At 33.0% G+C, this 16,240-nt stretch overlaps 1 protein-coding gene across 12 annotated transcripts in view; it reads right to left on the bottom strand.

Moving 5' to 3' along the window:
- Positions 1 to 16,240, bottom strand: part of LOC127282162 (liprin-alpha-1) — a 648,576-nt gene that overhangs the window by 294,230 nt on the left and 338,106 nt on the right. The gene's annotated exons all lie outside the window — the stretch shown is intronic.

The raw sequence follows: 16,240 nt of genomic DNA, 5'->3' as shown, positions 1-16,240 counted from the left end.
TCCGCTCTTTTACCGATAAGCATCCATCCTAACTTTGTCTCAATAGCTGTCGGGCCTGATTTCAGATCGAAAAGTTTACCGGTCTGTAACTTGCCAAAAACATCAGCCCCTATTAGTATGGATATCGGTTCCTCAGTATAGCCAACGTCCGAGAGTACTATTCCTTTTCCTCGGAGCTCTTCCAACCACGGGCCGTTTGACACACTCGGAATCCCTCCCACTATTTGATCGCGCGAGAGAGCTTCGAACGAGAACTCATAATTTTCTTCCATGTCACGAACTTTTATCAAGTAACCTTTATGTGTTTCTGGAGCCGTTTTCGTACCCCCGAAAACCATATGTATCATTTCTTGCTGTCCAATAGGTTTATAACCCACACGATTCACCGCCGAATTCAGAATGTAAGATCTATGCGAGCACGAATCCAATGCCACTCTTACAACACACTGCTTGTTTCCATTACACAATTTCACACGCGCTGTTTGTAGAAACACTTTCGAATTGCGTAGTAGAGTTGCCGCATTACTGATCTTTTGTATTTCCTTCTTGTCTTCGGAAGTCGCGTTAGCACTATCATGATGTCCCTATTGCATATCACGACACATAATAAGCACATGTCTTTTTGAACACCATGAACATTGCGAATTGCTTCGACACTTGAACGCGCTATGCCCGACCTTTAAACACTTGAAGCAAGCATTTTTCTCTTTCACTATTTTTTGTCGTTCACCGAAAGTTAATTTCCTGGCTTGTTGACACTGAGCACTGTCATGACCTTCCGCGCAAAATATGCATGAGACCGTTTTCGTATCCCTGAGAGTAGCAAGACCTATTGCAGTAGGAATATTTTCAGCAGACTGTGGACGGTCCTTCTTCTTGAATTTACCCTTTTCTTCGCGATTATTTTGTTTTGCGGAGGATACACCAAATCCTCCCACTGCTATAGCAATTCGCTGCTCGCTTTCGACTTCACTTTGTAAAAATTGCATAAGTCTCGAAAGTCTATTGCTAGAACCGTCACTTTCCGCAAAAACACGCTGCCTTTGCCACACTCGAAGCAAATCCTCTGGCAGGGACGACTCAACCAACGGGTACAATAGCGTTGCGCACTTGTCCGACGTGACTCCGAGCGATTCCAGAGCTCGTAGGTGTGACTCCAATTTATCATAAATTTTAGAAAGCGCTGGTTTCTCTTCCACTTTTATGGCATTGTGCCATGACAAATTTTTACTAGGGTATGCAGTATTTTGGTTCAATTTTAGTTAAATAACAATAAAAAATGAAATATCTTACAAACAAATAATATTATCGTAAATCTGAACTTACCAATTGAAAATTAAGGTAATTCCGCATCCAACGAGCCCTATATAAAGTATTTTGGATATGTAGATTGTTAATAAACAATTAGTTAACATTGCAATTGTTTATTAACAATCTACTTATCCAAAATACTTCATATAGGGCTCGTTGGATGAGGAATTACGTTAACTTTCAATTGTTAACTTCAGAATTACGGTAACTTTATTTGTTTGTAAAATATTTCATTTGTTATAAACATTAATTAATTAATTAATTAATTAATTAATTAATATCTCGAAAACAACGAAAAACGTCTTTCTAGTTTTGTTTTGGTATTGAAAGTATATATCTTACGCTTCATTTTGGGGTGTAAAAAAAAGAAAAAAAAAGGTGTCCTTTTGAAAAAAAAAATAAAAAATATGTTTAATTTTCAAAAAAAGGGTTTTGAATTTTTTAAAAAAAATTTTTCCATATTCGAAAGAGCAGAAAAAACCTTTCGAAAACATATACAGGTTAAAATTTTTTTCATCCATTTATATAGAAGTTACGATTTTTTAAAAAATACACTGTTCACATTTGACGAGAAACTTGATCCCCCTTTCCCTTCTACAGTTTCGCATAAAACTTAATAATAATTTATAGGTGAAGTACTCACCCATAGTACTAAAGTTTGTGCAAATTTCAGCCCGATCGGAAAATCTTCAATTTTAAAGTTGGATCACTTCAGGAATTTTTTCTCAGGTGAATTTTTCGATATGTTATCGAAATCAAAATAATAGTTTTTACAGCATTTCTACATATACTTACTACAAGAATCTGCAGTTTTTGGAAATTCGATTTTTTTTAAAAAAGATGTGATACTAACCCTTTAATGCATAAAAATTAGCTGTCATTAATAACTTTCGACGTACAAAAAAAATTCGCATAAACGTTCGATGTATTAATTATTATATGACTACTTTGAAAATGTAGAAAATGGGGTGTTGTGTTCCAGCGTTAGTGGGGAGTTGTGCCTCACATCATATTTAACAATTTTTAATGTTAATACGCACTCTCTTTTTTTATTTTGCATTATTTATGAATAATTAGAATGTTTTATGCAATTTAAATATTGTTCTTTAGTGAAATGAGACTTTTTACATCTGTATTCACTATAAATGAAATTAATTACCTAGTTTCATTCAATTATTTTAAAAATAATTTAATTTTATGTAAATTTTCTAAAATTAATATTTTATTAACTTATCCATTACTTTATTATATGTAAGTTATCTTACTTTTTTACATTTTATAATTTAAATAAAGAATATTCTAAAAAATATGTCTTTTTCTTCAATTTTCTACGGTGGAGCACAACTCCCCACTGTTTTTGAAAAATCATAAAACCACTATTTTTGAAAAACAAGCAAAATCTCTATTTCTGTTTTGAATTTTAATTAATCAATTATGCCAATAGTTGTGTTTGTAAATGTACTGAAAGTTCTATATAATAGAATAGTCAACAAAAAAATTATTTTATAGTTTTGATTGAAAAACAAAACCTAGAGCACAACTTCCTACTCTCCCCTACATATATTAAACATGAATTTCAAAAAAAAATAAAAATATTAAATAATTTTAAAGTTAACTCCTGTCAAAGTGACGTCATTTTGAATAACATGGTTTGCGGTGACCAACACTTTTTTTGTTTTTTGGAAATCTGATTCGTCTGAAATCAAAAATTGAAATGGATTTACATTCATTGAAAGATTATCTATTCCTTGATCGAAAGATTTGAAAAAAAAATATTTGAGAAAATGGGACCTGTCAAAGTTTAACGTTCGATTTTCGTAAAAAAAAATCGGTCGTTTTTCAGCTGTAAAAAAAAAGTTTTTCATAAAAAAATCAATCCTTCGATCAAGGACTAGATTATTATGTATTGAAAAAGTATCTTAAATTTCGAGACAATCTGTTTAGTAGTTTTCAAGTAAGAGTGGTCACCGACTTCAAAAATGTATTTTTGAGAAAAACGTGTTTAAAGTTTTAACTTACTTTTACATGAAGATGGAATTTTTTTTTAAATCAAATAGAATCATCAATTCCTGGACCATATAATAATTCTTCCGCAGATGAATCTCCTTCCAAAATTCCATTTCAAAAATAAAGTTATAAAGACCCACACGGACGTTAGCCTGTTCTCGACCGACCTGGCGCGCCTCCCTTTTAGCCTGTATATCTCATTTAATTTTCACCGGATCATCTTAAAATTTTGTAGACATCTTTCTTACAAAATATACTTTAAGAAAATGCAAAAAAATCGATTTTTTGAAAGTTACAACTGCGAGTGCCCGTAAATGCCTATCAATTTAACTTTTTTGTAAAAGTTGATCACAACTGTTCTCCCTTGCAAATCGAAATAAGCGTACCTGCAATTTTTATCGATATTGACATAAATGCAGCATTAGCTTTGTTTTAACCCTTATTAACTGGAAATATATGGAAAAATTTAAATTCTGATTAAAAATTGTTAAATTGGAAAAAAAAATTGGAATTGGAAAAAGCGTATGTGGATTGTTCCCACTGCACATGCGCATTCAGTGTCCATATGCGGTGTTTATCAATATATATATGTATATATGTACATACATCTATGTATATACAAAATGCTTATTAAATAAAAACACTTTTCTAGGTAATTGTTAATAATTAATAACTTATAAATAAAATAACAATTTTCCAGTTAATAATTCCTGTTATTTTAAACAATCGTATAACATTTTCTTCAATTTCATTTTTATTGTATTTACTGAAAAGAAAAATAATTATTAAAAAAAACTACTTAGAACAATAATTTTAATAATTTTAAAGATTTCAAAATTTTACAAATTTGTAAGAATTGATATACTTTAAAGTATCAATTATCTTATATATATTATGTTAATCGTTTTTAAAACAAAAATAGTACCTTGTTTATGTAACTGGAAATGGTTAAAAAGACAATTTATTATAAAAATAATAAAAAGATGTTCTTATTGTTATAAAAACTGATTACTAATATTAACAGATTATTATTGAAAATCGTTATTTTAGCACCCCACGCCACCACTCGGTAGTGGTTGCCTACCTACTTGACATGGTATTTTTAAGTGTTTCTCTAAATATCATTTTATTATTCATTTTCGATTCTTAGTAATACTTAATATTCTTTTTTTGACGCAGAATTAGATAATCTTCCAAATAAAAAAAGAATTGACAATTTATCTTCATTTCTTCAAATGTTATTAATTATTTAAATAATTTTTATTATTAATTTAACAACCGTGATACCAGTCACAAGGGGTAAAAGGATCAAAGGAGGGAAAAACGTAAACAAATTACCAAAATTACGTTTGTGCAGGCGCGAAAGAGTTTGTGTTGTATTAGAGTAAGAGAGAGTGACGTCACGTGAAGTGCTCTCTCTCTCTGCCGCATGGAGTGAAACGAGAGCGAGTGAGATGACGTCACCTGGTGGTTCCGGGATCCGTATCATAACCGACTCGCTGAGAGTGATTCCCGGTATCAGTATAGGTGGGCCGTAAACGCTTTGCGGCTCTTCACGTAACGTAAACGCTCGATAAGAGTGACTCCCCGTACGTTTACGTTAGAGAGGCGGCACCTGGTGGTCACGTCACGTGATGACGACGACGAGAAGCGTAGTTTTCTGCATTTACGGATTGCCTGGCGAATGTTGCTGGAGGGTTTACCCGTAGCCTAACGACTCGCTACGAATGACTTCACTCGACTGCGAGTGAAATAATAACTACATATTTACTACAGAACAGCGCTCGTAGCGTTAAACAATAAGAACTAAATTGAAAACTTAAATGTAATACACACACACACACATATATATATATATATATACTATATATATCTAACATTATAAATTATAAATAAATTATAAATCATTATAACAATAATATTTATAATTAACAATCAATAAAATTACAATTATTATAATAACAACAATTATAATTATTAATTAGTTAACCACAAATTATTACAATATAATAATAATTATTTATAATAAATTATAAGTTATAATTCATATATATAAATTAAAAAACATTAAACCTCGAACATAACCTTTTTTATAAACAAATTAACTGAAAACTCCGCTGAGGTTTAAAGAAGTGACGCATTGACAGCAAAGGGTCTGACGCGTGGAGAGTGGGAGAGAAAAGCGGGAAATAGGAGAGAGGCGCGGCGGTGGAGTTTGGTTGGGAAAGCGTAGCAGACCCGTTAACAATGACTCAGTCAAGGACAAGAAATTCATGAAGAATAAGCAATTTTGACTATCTTCATGAATTCTAGTCACCCCTATCAGTGACATGTATCAATCCCCCCCTTGGGAAGGCATTGATCACGGAAGATTACTAAAATTTACTAAAGAACGGTGCTGAAAAATGACCAAAATTTGCCCATGCGGGAATTATGAAAAACGAGTAGTTTCCCATAGTTTAAACCCTGCTGAATCCGAAAATGATAATTAGAATCTTGCAAACCTGAGGGAAAGGGATGAAAAACTACCCCTAAATAAGCAATTCCAATAATTCACGACAATTAAAATGCAGTCAAGTAACATCTAAAAAATAAACCAAAATCGCTTAAAACTTGTTACTCGGGGGTTTTCTGGGTCGCTGATTACGAATATGATGTTAGTTTTTGAAAATTCAAAATGGCGGATCCAGTATGGCGGACGACTTTTTTAAAAAATCTTGAGAATCGCCTGAAACTTGTTACTCGGGGGTTTTCGAGATCGCTGATTACGAAAATGATGTTAGTTTTTGAAAATTCAAAATGGCGGATCCAATATGGCGGATAAAAATTTTAAAAATCCACACAATTTGCTTAAAACTTGTTACTCGGGGGTTTTCGGGGTCGCTGATTACGAATATGATGTTAGTTTTTGAAAATTCAAAATGGCGGATACAATATGGCAGACGACTTTTTTAAAAAATCATGAGAATCGCCTGAAACTTGTTACTCAGGGGTTTTCGGGGTCGCTGATTACGAATATGATGTTACTTTTTCAAAAATTGGAAATGGCGGTTCGATACGGTTGGACAGTTTTCTATGAACCGTCGTATTCGCTTGAAACCACTAATATTTACTATTTGAATTGTTCTAGACATCACTTACTGTTTATTTATACGTATACCCAAGAATCACGTAATATATCCTCAATATCAAGGCGAGATCAAGGTAATATTACACGTGAGATTCGTAATATAACGCTGTAATATTACAGTGATCTTAAAATGTCCGCCTCAAGGTAATATTACCGGTAATGTTACTGTAATATTACGCGCTAATATTAAGGTAATATTACAGTAATATTGCAGTAATATTATACCGTAATATTAAGGTAAGAGAATATTACAGTAATATTATGGGAATATTTCTTTACGAAAAAAATCTACCCATCCAGGGAATCGAACTCCGAACTCAAAGCACACGAGTCCAGAGTTTTACCAACAAGCCAAATTGACTTATAATATATTTACGTTTTTTATGCTTTATGAATAACTCAAATTAGTCTCACAGGTGTCTGAAAAGTAAAAAAGTTTGCCTACGATGCCAAGAAAAATCATTGTTACCTGGTGGTTCCTTAGCACCCCCTGAAACGAGAAAACTTAACCCAAAAATCATAGCTGTTCATTTAGAGAAGTTTCACCTCTTTCAAGGGGTGATTTTAAAATATTTCCAAAAAAATTGTTTTTTAAGGGTCAGAAATGAGTTTTAAATTATGTTAATGATTTTTATTTATGTCAATGTGTTTGTAGGACCTCATTTTCTAGATACAAGCCATTAATATTTTTTTTATTAAAAAACCTAGAATTCGTAACTTTTATTTTATATAGGTGACGATTTTTAATAATTTAATTAACAGTGAATTTTAATTTTTTGGAAAGTTAAAAATGTGTATTTTCAATACAAAAAATATTGAAATGTCCTTTTTTGTTATTTTCGAGATATTAATTAATGAATTATTTAATGTTAATAAAAAATGCAATATTTTATAAACAAATAATGTTATCGTAAATTAGCGTTACCAATTGAAAGCTAACGTAATTCCGCATCTAACGAGACTAATATGAACTATTTTGAATTAGAGGGATTTTTATCAACAATTGCAATGTTGTTATGCGATTATTTATTAACAATCCACTAACCCAAAATTCTTCATATAGGGCTCGTTGGATGCGGAATTACGGTAGCTTTCAATTGGTAACGTCAGAATTACGATGACTTTATTTGTATATAAAATATTTTATCTTTTGTTAACGTTAAATAATTAAATAATTAATATCTCGAAAATAACAAACAAGGATATCTCAATATTTTTTGTAGTAAAAATACACATTTTTAACTTCTCAAAAAAATCAAAATTCACTGATTAAATTTTTCAAAAAATCCAACTCCTTCCGTCTCCTACAGGCAGTTTTTGAGAAAACCTAACAACACTTCGTGGTGGAATTTCGCCCTATAGATATAAATTCATTAACACGATTTATTTATTTACTAATTAAATCATCCAAAATCGTCACCTACATAAAAGAAAAGTTACGAATTCGAGTTCTTTTCTATTAAAAATTTTTTTAATCACTTGTACCTAGAAAATCAGATCCTTCAAACACACCCACATAAATAAAAATCATTAACATAATTTAAAACTTATCTCTGACCCTTAGAAAACAAATTTTTTGAAAAAATTTCGAAACTTCTCTAAATAAACAGCTACGATTTTCGGGTTAAGTTTTCTCGTTTCAGAAGGGGCTAAGGAACCACCAGGTAACAATGATTTTTCTTGGCATCGTAGGCAAACTTTTTTTTCTTTCCAAACACCTGTGGTCTATAATATTATTGTAATATTACCGTTAATATTACTGTAATATTACCGTTAATATTACAGTAATATTCCCGGTAATATTACCTTGAGGCGGACATTTTAAGATCACTGTAAGATTACTGTAATATTACAGCGTTATATTACGAATCTTACGTGTAATATTACCTTGATATTGAGGTTATATTACGTGCTTCTTGGGTATACGTATAAATAAACAGTAAGTGATGTCTAGAACAATTCAAATAGTAAATATTAGTGGTTTCAAGCGAATACGACGGTTCATAGAAAACTGTCCAACCGTATCGGAACCGCCATTTCCAATTTTTGAAAAAGTAACATCATATTCGTAATCAGCGACCCCGAAAACCCCCGAGAAACAAGTTTCAGGCAATTCTCATGATTTTTTAAAAAAGTCGTCTGCCATACTGGATCCACCAATTTGAATTTTCAAAAAATAACATCACATTCGTAATCAACGACCCCGAAAACCCCCGAGTAACAAGTATTAAGCAAATTATGTGGATTTTTAAAATTTTCGTCCGCCATAATGTATCCGCCATTTTGAATTTTCAAAAACTAACATCATATTCGTAATCAGCGACCCCGAAAACCCCCGAGTAACAAGTTTTAAGCAAATTGTGTGGATTTTTAAAATTTTTATCCGCCATATTGGATCCGCCATTTTGAATTTTCAAAAACTAACATCATTTTCGTAATCAGCGATCTCGAAAACCCCCGAGTAACAAGTTTCAGGTGATTCTCAAGATTTTTTAAAAAAGTCGTCCGCCGTACTGGATCCGCCATTTTGAATTTTTAAAAACTAACATCATATTCGTAATCAGCGACCCAGAAAACCCCGGAGTAACAAGTTTTAAGCGATTTTGGTTTATTTTTTAGATGTTACTTGACTGCATTTTAATTGTCGTGAATTATTGGAATTGCTTATTTAGGGGTAGTTTTTCATCCCTTTCCCTCAGGTTTGCAAGATTCTAATTATCATTTTCGGATTCAGCAGGGTTTAAACTATGGGAAACTACTCGTTTTTCATAATTCCCGCATGGGCAAATTTTGGTCATTTTTCAGCACCGTTCTTTCCCGAAAGGTTGTTCGAAGTTTAAGTGGTTTCGATGTTACAGAATTTTTTAAAACATGATTCGATGCTTCAAAAGTTTACGGAGTGGTTGATCTTCTTCTATATCCTCTGGATTGATGTTGAGTGATTGGCTGCTGGTTATCTGAGCTTATTCAGCCGCAGATGTTGCTGTAGCCATCCTTTTCAAAAGAGTGTTATTCGGCCTTTTTTGATGGTGATTTTTGTACTGAGATGTGCAACTGGCTTGTACAGCCGCATGTGTTGCAATGGTCGCCTCGACCGAGGGACCGCAGCTATCCTAAGTGTTCTATGGGCAACTGCGCTGGCAGGGGCAGGAGTTGACCTGCGTTTAGTCTGGGGTGAGGGTGTCGAACCCCGAACTAAGGCTGAGAAACTAGGAATAGATCTGCTTAGAAATTTTGTGGGATGACGGCTTGGGCTTGTTCAGCTTAACGATATGATAACCCGTCCGGGTCATCTGTCATCCCCCTCAATTCTGGTGGAGTCTCTTTAGAAATTACTCTAGGAGGAGTAACGAGTAATGGTGGTAATTTTGGCCGTCGACGAAATTTTAATAAAAAGTTTCGCGAACTAGTGGATGATAGAAGTGGAATCAATTTGTGGTGTTACCACTTAAATTTTCTCTGCCCGTTCCTTGTTCAGGAAATAAGACTAAGAATGTAAATGGTAAGAGAGAAGCTATGGTGTTTGTGAAAGAGATAAAGTGGAAACAAAGATAAAGATGGCAACCATCTGGTATTGAAATTTACAACCTCGTCCGATGTTACTTCCGGCTCCCGGTATCCAGTCATCGAAGTTGAATAGGTCTTCGAGCTTGTTCAGCACATTGAGACTGTACGGGTTTGAACCGAGCATGGTCCAACGGAAAGGGAAAGATTCCTACGTCAAGCTGGCGTGCAAGGAAAGCTCCGATCAGAACGTTTCGCTTGGCCATGAGCCGTGTAGGTGATATCCCCCCTTTGCCGAAGTTGTTGGTAAAGGTATCTCCGAGGGTGATTAGTCAGGGTAACACGACATCTTTTCAAAACCGAGACGTTTGAGGTGGGATTTCTAGACGTTAAATAACCCACGTCTGTTTAGATATGTGAGTCGATTTAAAGTACAGTGAGAAGAGAGTGTGGTGATTGACCGTCTTAGGGCTAGAGGCTCTATAACAAAAATAGAGAAGACAGCGAAATAAATATACCATTGTTCTGAACACATTAAAATGTCAGAATGAGGTAAACGAAATGGTGTGGATTTGTGGGCTTGGGAGCTAAATGGTCTGACAGTTCTGACCAGTAGCACCCTCTGTATGGCAGTTGTCAGCCTGTACATTTTCAGGTTGACAATGTACCAATTAGTCAAGAGTTTTTGTGGGTACATGGTTATAGAAGGTAAACTTTTCTGATTGAAGAAGAAGTTATTATTGAGATGAAGGCGAGAGCTTTTGATAAAAAAAAAGATTTTATCAAAGTAGAAGAAGCTTTTAGTTGAGAAAGAGATAAGCTCTTCTGCTTGTAAAAGAAGCTTTTAGTTGAAATAGTGGAGAGAGCTTTTTGATAAAAGAAGCTTTAATCAAAGAAGTTGAGGTAGAGGTTAAGGTTTTCTGAACGTAGAAGAAGCTTTTGGTTGAGAAAGTGGTAAGCTCTTCTGTTTGTAGAAGAAGCTTCTAGTTAAGATAGTGGAGAGAACTTTTTGATAAAAGAAGCTTCCATCAAAGAAGTCCAGATAGAGGTTGAGCTTTTCTGAAAGAAGAAGAAGCTTTTGGTTAAGACAGGGATTAGCTTTTCCGTTTATAGAAGAAGCTTATGGTTGAGAAAGAGATAAGCTTTTCTGTTTGTAGAAGAAGCTTTTAGTTGAGATAGTGGAGAGAGCTTTTAGATAAAAGAAGCTTTCATCAAAGAAGTTGAGATAGAGGTTAAGCTTTTCTGAACGTAGAAGAAGCTTTTAGTTGAGAAAGGGGTGAGCTTTTCTGATTGTAGAAAAAGCTTTTGGTTGAATAAGAGGCGAAAGCTTTTCCGATTTGAGAAAAAGCTTGTCGTTGTAGTGGACATTTAGGTTAGAGCAAGATCAAAATAAAATATAAAGTCTTGTCATTAATTGAGAAGGGAAAATGTTGAGCGCCACCGGGTTTTATTGAACACTCCCGGAAGTGTCCGAACATCTGTTCAGACCCGAAAGAAGTCGCGGCCCCACGTTGGGCGCCAATTTGATACCAGTCACAAGGGTAAAAGGCTGAAAGAAGGGTAAAAACGTAAACAAATTACCAAAATTACGTTTGTGCAGACGCGAAAGAGTTTGTGTTGTATTAGAGTAAGAGAGAGAGTAACGTCACGTGAAGTGCTCTCTCTGTCGCATGGAGTGAAACGAGAGCGTGTGAGATGACGTCACCTGGCGGTTCCGGCATCCGTACCATAACCGACTCGTAAAGAGTGACTCCCCGTATCGGTGTAGGTCGGCCGTAAATGTTTTGCGGCTCTTCACGTAACGTAAACGCTCGATAAGAGTGACTCCCCGTACGTTTACGTTAGTGAGGCGGCACCTGGTGGTCACGTCACGTGATGGACGACGACGAGTAGCGTAGCTTTCCGTATTTACGGATTGCCTGGCGAATGTTGCTGGAGGGTTTACCCGTAGCCTAACGACTCGCTAAGAATGACTTCACTCGACTGCGAGTGAAATAATAACTACATATTTACTACAGAACAGCGCTCGTAGCGTTAAACAATAAGAATTAAATTGAAAACTTAAATGTAATACACACACACACATATATATATATATATATATACTATATATATCTAACATTATAAATTATAAATAAATTATAAATCATTATAACAATAATATTTATAATTAACAATCAATAAAATTACAATTATTATAATAACAACAATTATAATTATTAATTAGTTAACCACAAATTATTACAATATAATAATTATTTATAATAAATTATAAGTTATAATTCATATATATAGATTAAAAAACATTAAACCTCGAACATAACCTTTTTTATAAACAAATTAACTGAAAACTCCGCTGAGGTTTAAAGAAGTGACGCATTGACAGCAAAGGGTCTGACGCGTGGAGAGTGGGAGAGAAAAGCGGGAAATAGGAGAGAGGCGCGGCGGTGGAGTTTGGTTTGGAAAGCGTAGCAGACCCGTTAACAATGACTCAGTCAAGGACAAGAAATTCATGAAGAATAAGCAATTTTGACTATCTTCATGAATTCTAGTCACCCCTATCAGTGACATGTATCACCCGTTTATCCAAAATAGTTCATATAAGGCTTGTTGGATGCGGATTTCGATAAGCATTGGAATGGTATTTTTAAAATTATTCTAATTTTATTTGTTTTCTTAAAATATTTCATTTTTTATTAATTTTTGTTAGTTAATTAATTAATATCCCGAAAACAAAAAATAATGCTATCTCAAAAATTTAACCATCGATTTATTATAATTTAAACAATATTCATGATTTTTATCGCGCTTCAAAATGAGGGAGAACATGTTTAAAAGTTATAAACAAATTTTATTTTTTAAACAAATTGTTTAAAAATTAAAATTTTTTTCTAAATGTTTAAGGTTTTTTGCGTAAAAAACATTGTCAACATTTCTCTCTATTTTTAGTGGGGAAAAAGTTATAAGTAAAGCAAAAAAATATTGCTCTAACTTGTCATTGTAAATATCTCAAAAAATAGTAAAAATTTCAAATTCAAAATATGTACACTTATTTAGCACCACTATTACTATCAATTAAAATTGTTTTTTAAAAAAAAATTAAAATTTTTCAATTTTTTTCCAAATTTTTTTCATGAAAGAGCTTCTAAATACGAGTATTTTAAAATAAATTTTATCCTGATTGGTTAAAAATTACAGAAGTTATAATACCTAAATCAAAAAAAATTACAAAAAATTTAAATGTGCAATATTTTGAAAAATATTTTGAATTTTTTCAAAATACTTAGGATTTCTTTTTTTGGCCCTTAAAGGAACCCAAATTATCAATATTATAAAAATTTATCAAAATTGCTTAAATCGGTGCGATTACTTGAAGTGGAGTCGCTCATATGTTACATTTACGTTTTTAGCGTAAAATTATCAGCAGATACGCTTATTTTGATTTGCACGTCAGCATATTTGAAATCGTAAGAAAGCGTATCAGCTAATTTATAATGATAACAATAAAATTACATTTTTATAATTGCAAAATTGTAAAATTTAGGTCTATTTATGCTGAATGCTGTTTCATTTTCTTTATATATAGGAAAAATATGAGTGCGGTACGATAAAACGTATATCCGCCGCCAGGGTAAAGTTGGTAGTCAAGCAGATACGCTTATTTCGATTATACGGCAGAACTGACTTGGATATGCTGGTAATTACTTAGTGACTTTACTAATTACTTGGTTGAAATTCGATTTCTGACATTGTAAGTCAACTTTCTCACACAAGTTGACCTGGATATCCGTTCGACAATAGGTTAATTACTGAAGTTGAATTAAAATCACCAAAAATAATAATTTCCCTAAAAAAGTTAATTCAAATTAACCTGAATGTTAAAAACTCATCTGTCGACTTTCTGATATTCCATGTAGACTATATTCCATTCATTTTTCCAACAAGTTTAGGAGAAGTGGAAATCAAAAAATTAAAATAAATATATAAAAAAAAAAAATTAAAAGTGAGAATGAAAACAAAAGATCAAATTCACTATTAATTTGTTTGAAACATTTTTCGGAAGTCACTCCGCAAATTTTTTCCGGAGTCTGTCCGCAGAAATTCCGGAAACCTTTCCACGTGTGTGGTCAATTTATTCAATGCTGTAAAACCCTATAAGTGTTAAAAATATCATAAAGATTAATGGATACATAAACCTGATCGCGTTTTTAAAAGGAAATGCGAAAGCTTTTCAAAAAAAAGTCTAGTATCTTCAGAATCGGAAGAAATTAAAAAAACAGGGTCAATTGTTACTAGTTAAAATTACAAAAACAAAAGTTTCACGATTTTTCGTTATTGGTAACGAATATCTAGATGTAATTGAAAGTACCGATCTCTAGGACCATCCAGAGCATCTACGAATCTATTTTTCCTCTACTATAAGGGTAAAAAGTGTACCTCCCTATTACAAATTCCAACAAAGTTTCCCACTTGTGATCCTTTAAAACTAATTCATAAGGAATCCCCATAAGATAATTTGTAAGATCTTACATGAGATGCGTTTAAGGAAGCTTTTAGACAACATACGACATTACGGTACGAATTTGGCTCAGGCAATGTTACAAAAAACTATACAGTTTTCCATAAAGTTTCCTACGTAGGATCCTATAAAGGATGTCACAGAAAATAAAAATTAAAAAAAATTTTGAAGTATTTTGCTTCCTCATGGAGGAAGTTTTGTAGTCCTTTCCCTGGCGGATTTGATTTACCTAAATTCGACCCAGCTCTAAAATACTAGAAGTCGAAAAATAAGCAAGGCAACAATGACATAAATAAAAAAAAATTCAACATTTTTTTAATTTTTATTTTCTGTGACATCCTTTATAGGATCCTACGTAAGAAACTATATGGAAAACAATATAGTTTCCTGTAACATTGCCTGAACCAAATTCGTACAGTAATGTTGTATGTTGTCTGGAACCTTCCTTAAACGCATCCCATGTAAGATCTTACAAAGGATCTTATGAGGATTCCTTATAGATTCATTTTAACCTCTTGACAGTCGATGGCCCATATATATCCAATAAAAGTCGTGCCACCTTTGTGATTTTGGACATATATGTCCACATTAGAAAAAAATTCTAAACATAATTCGATTTGAGTTTCAATGGATATGTTACGGGCAATGTGCGGGAGGCGGGCAATGTCCGAGAATGCCCGGGCATTGTCGACAATGCCCAAAATCAGTGGGCATTGTCGACATTGCCCACTTATTTTTAAAAACGTTTACAAAAGGTTGACAATGCCCGGGCCTTTTCGACATTGCCCACTAATTTTTGGGCAATGTTGTTTATTATAAATAAGTAATAATAATAAGTAAAAGAAAATAATGCCCGAAATATTTATTTTCACTGTCACTGTTAATAGGTCTAATTAATTTCTTGTTTCCGTTCACGGAAATTGTGTCGTATTTTTTTAAAAATCTGTAACTCCTCGAATCCTTTTTTTCGCATAACTTTAATTGGTCCACTTTTTTAATGTAACTTTCATATTCCTCACAAGACATGTAAGCACAATTGTCTGTCCGTTTTTTTGACAGCAAAATAATTTGTTGTACTAACAAAGCGTTGATCAAATAAATTTTTCTCACCTTAATTAATATTTTTGTAGAAATAATAAAATTAATTGATAATTAAGTACAAAATTTATTAAAACTTTTTTCTTTACAATTATAAAACATTATTTTAGTACATTAAATATTAAAAATTAAGAATTACAGCCGAGTATCACAATGAAGTCTATACTTATGTTTGATATCGTAAAATGACGAAAAGTCCTCCTTTTGGGGCACACAAAATGATTGCAAATAAATCCATTGAATTGACTGCACAAATAAAAATTCTTCAGAATTTAGTAAACAGCGTTAAATTGATTATATTATTCAATTATTCAGTTTTAACAAGTGATGAAATATTTACTTATATTACAAATTATTTTTTATTAAAAAATTTTATGCATTTCAACATTGCCCAAAATGGACTGGGCATTGTCGACATTGCCCAGAAAACAGAATTTTATAAATAATTTTCGACATTGACCGAAAAAAACAGGGCAATGTCGACAATGCCCACTGATTTTGGGCATTGTCGACAATGCCCGGGCATTCTCGGACATTGCCCGCCTCCCGCACATTGCCCGTAACAGATATACTAAGGTTTTCGGGGCGGCTGAATTCGATTTTAAGGTCAGATTTAAAAAATTCAAAATGGCGGACCCAATATGGCATCCAAAAAATTTAAAAATTGACTA

The sequence above is a fragment of the Leptopilina boulardi genome, unplaced genomic scaffold, assembly GCF_019393585.1.
Source record: "Leptopilina boulardi isolate dan_hultmark-lab unplaced genomic scaffold, ZJU_Lbou_2.1 LbouV2_285, whole genome shotgun sequence".
In the NCBI taxonomy this organism is placed as follows: Eukaryota; Metazoa; Arthropoda; class Insecta; order Hymenoptera; family Figitidae; genus Leptopilina; species Leptopilina boulardi.
Note: the sequence above shows the minus strand (reverse complement) of the source record. Positions and strands in the feature narration are given on the sequence as shown.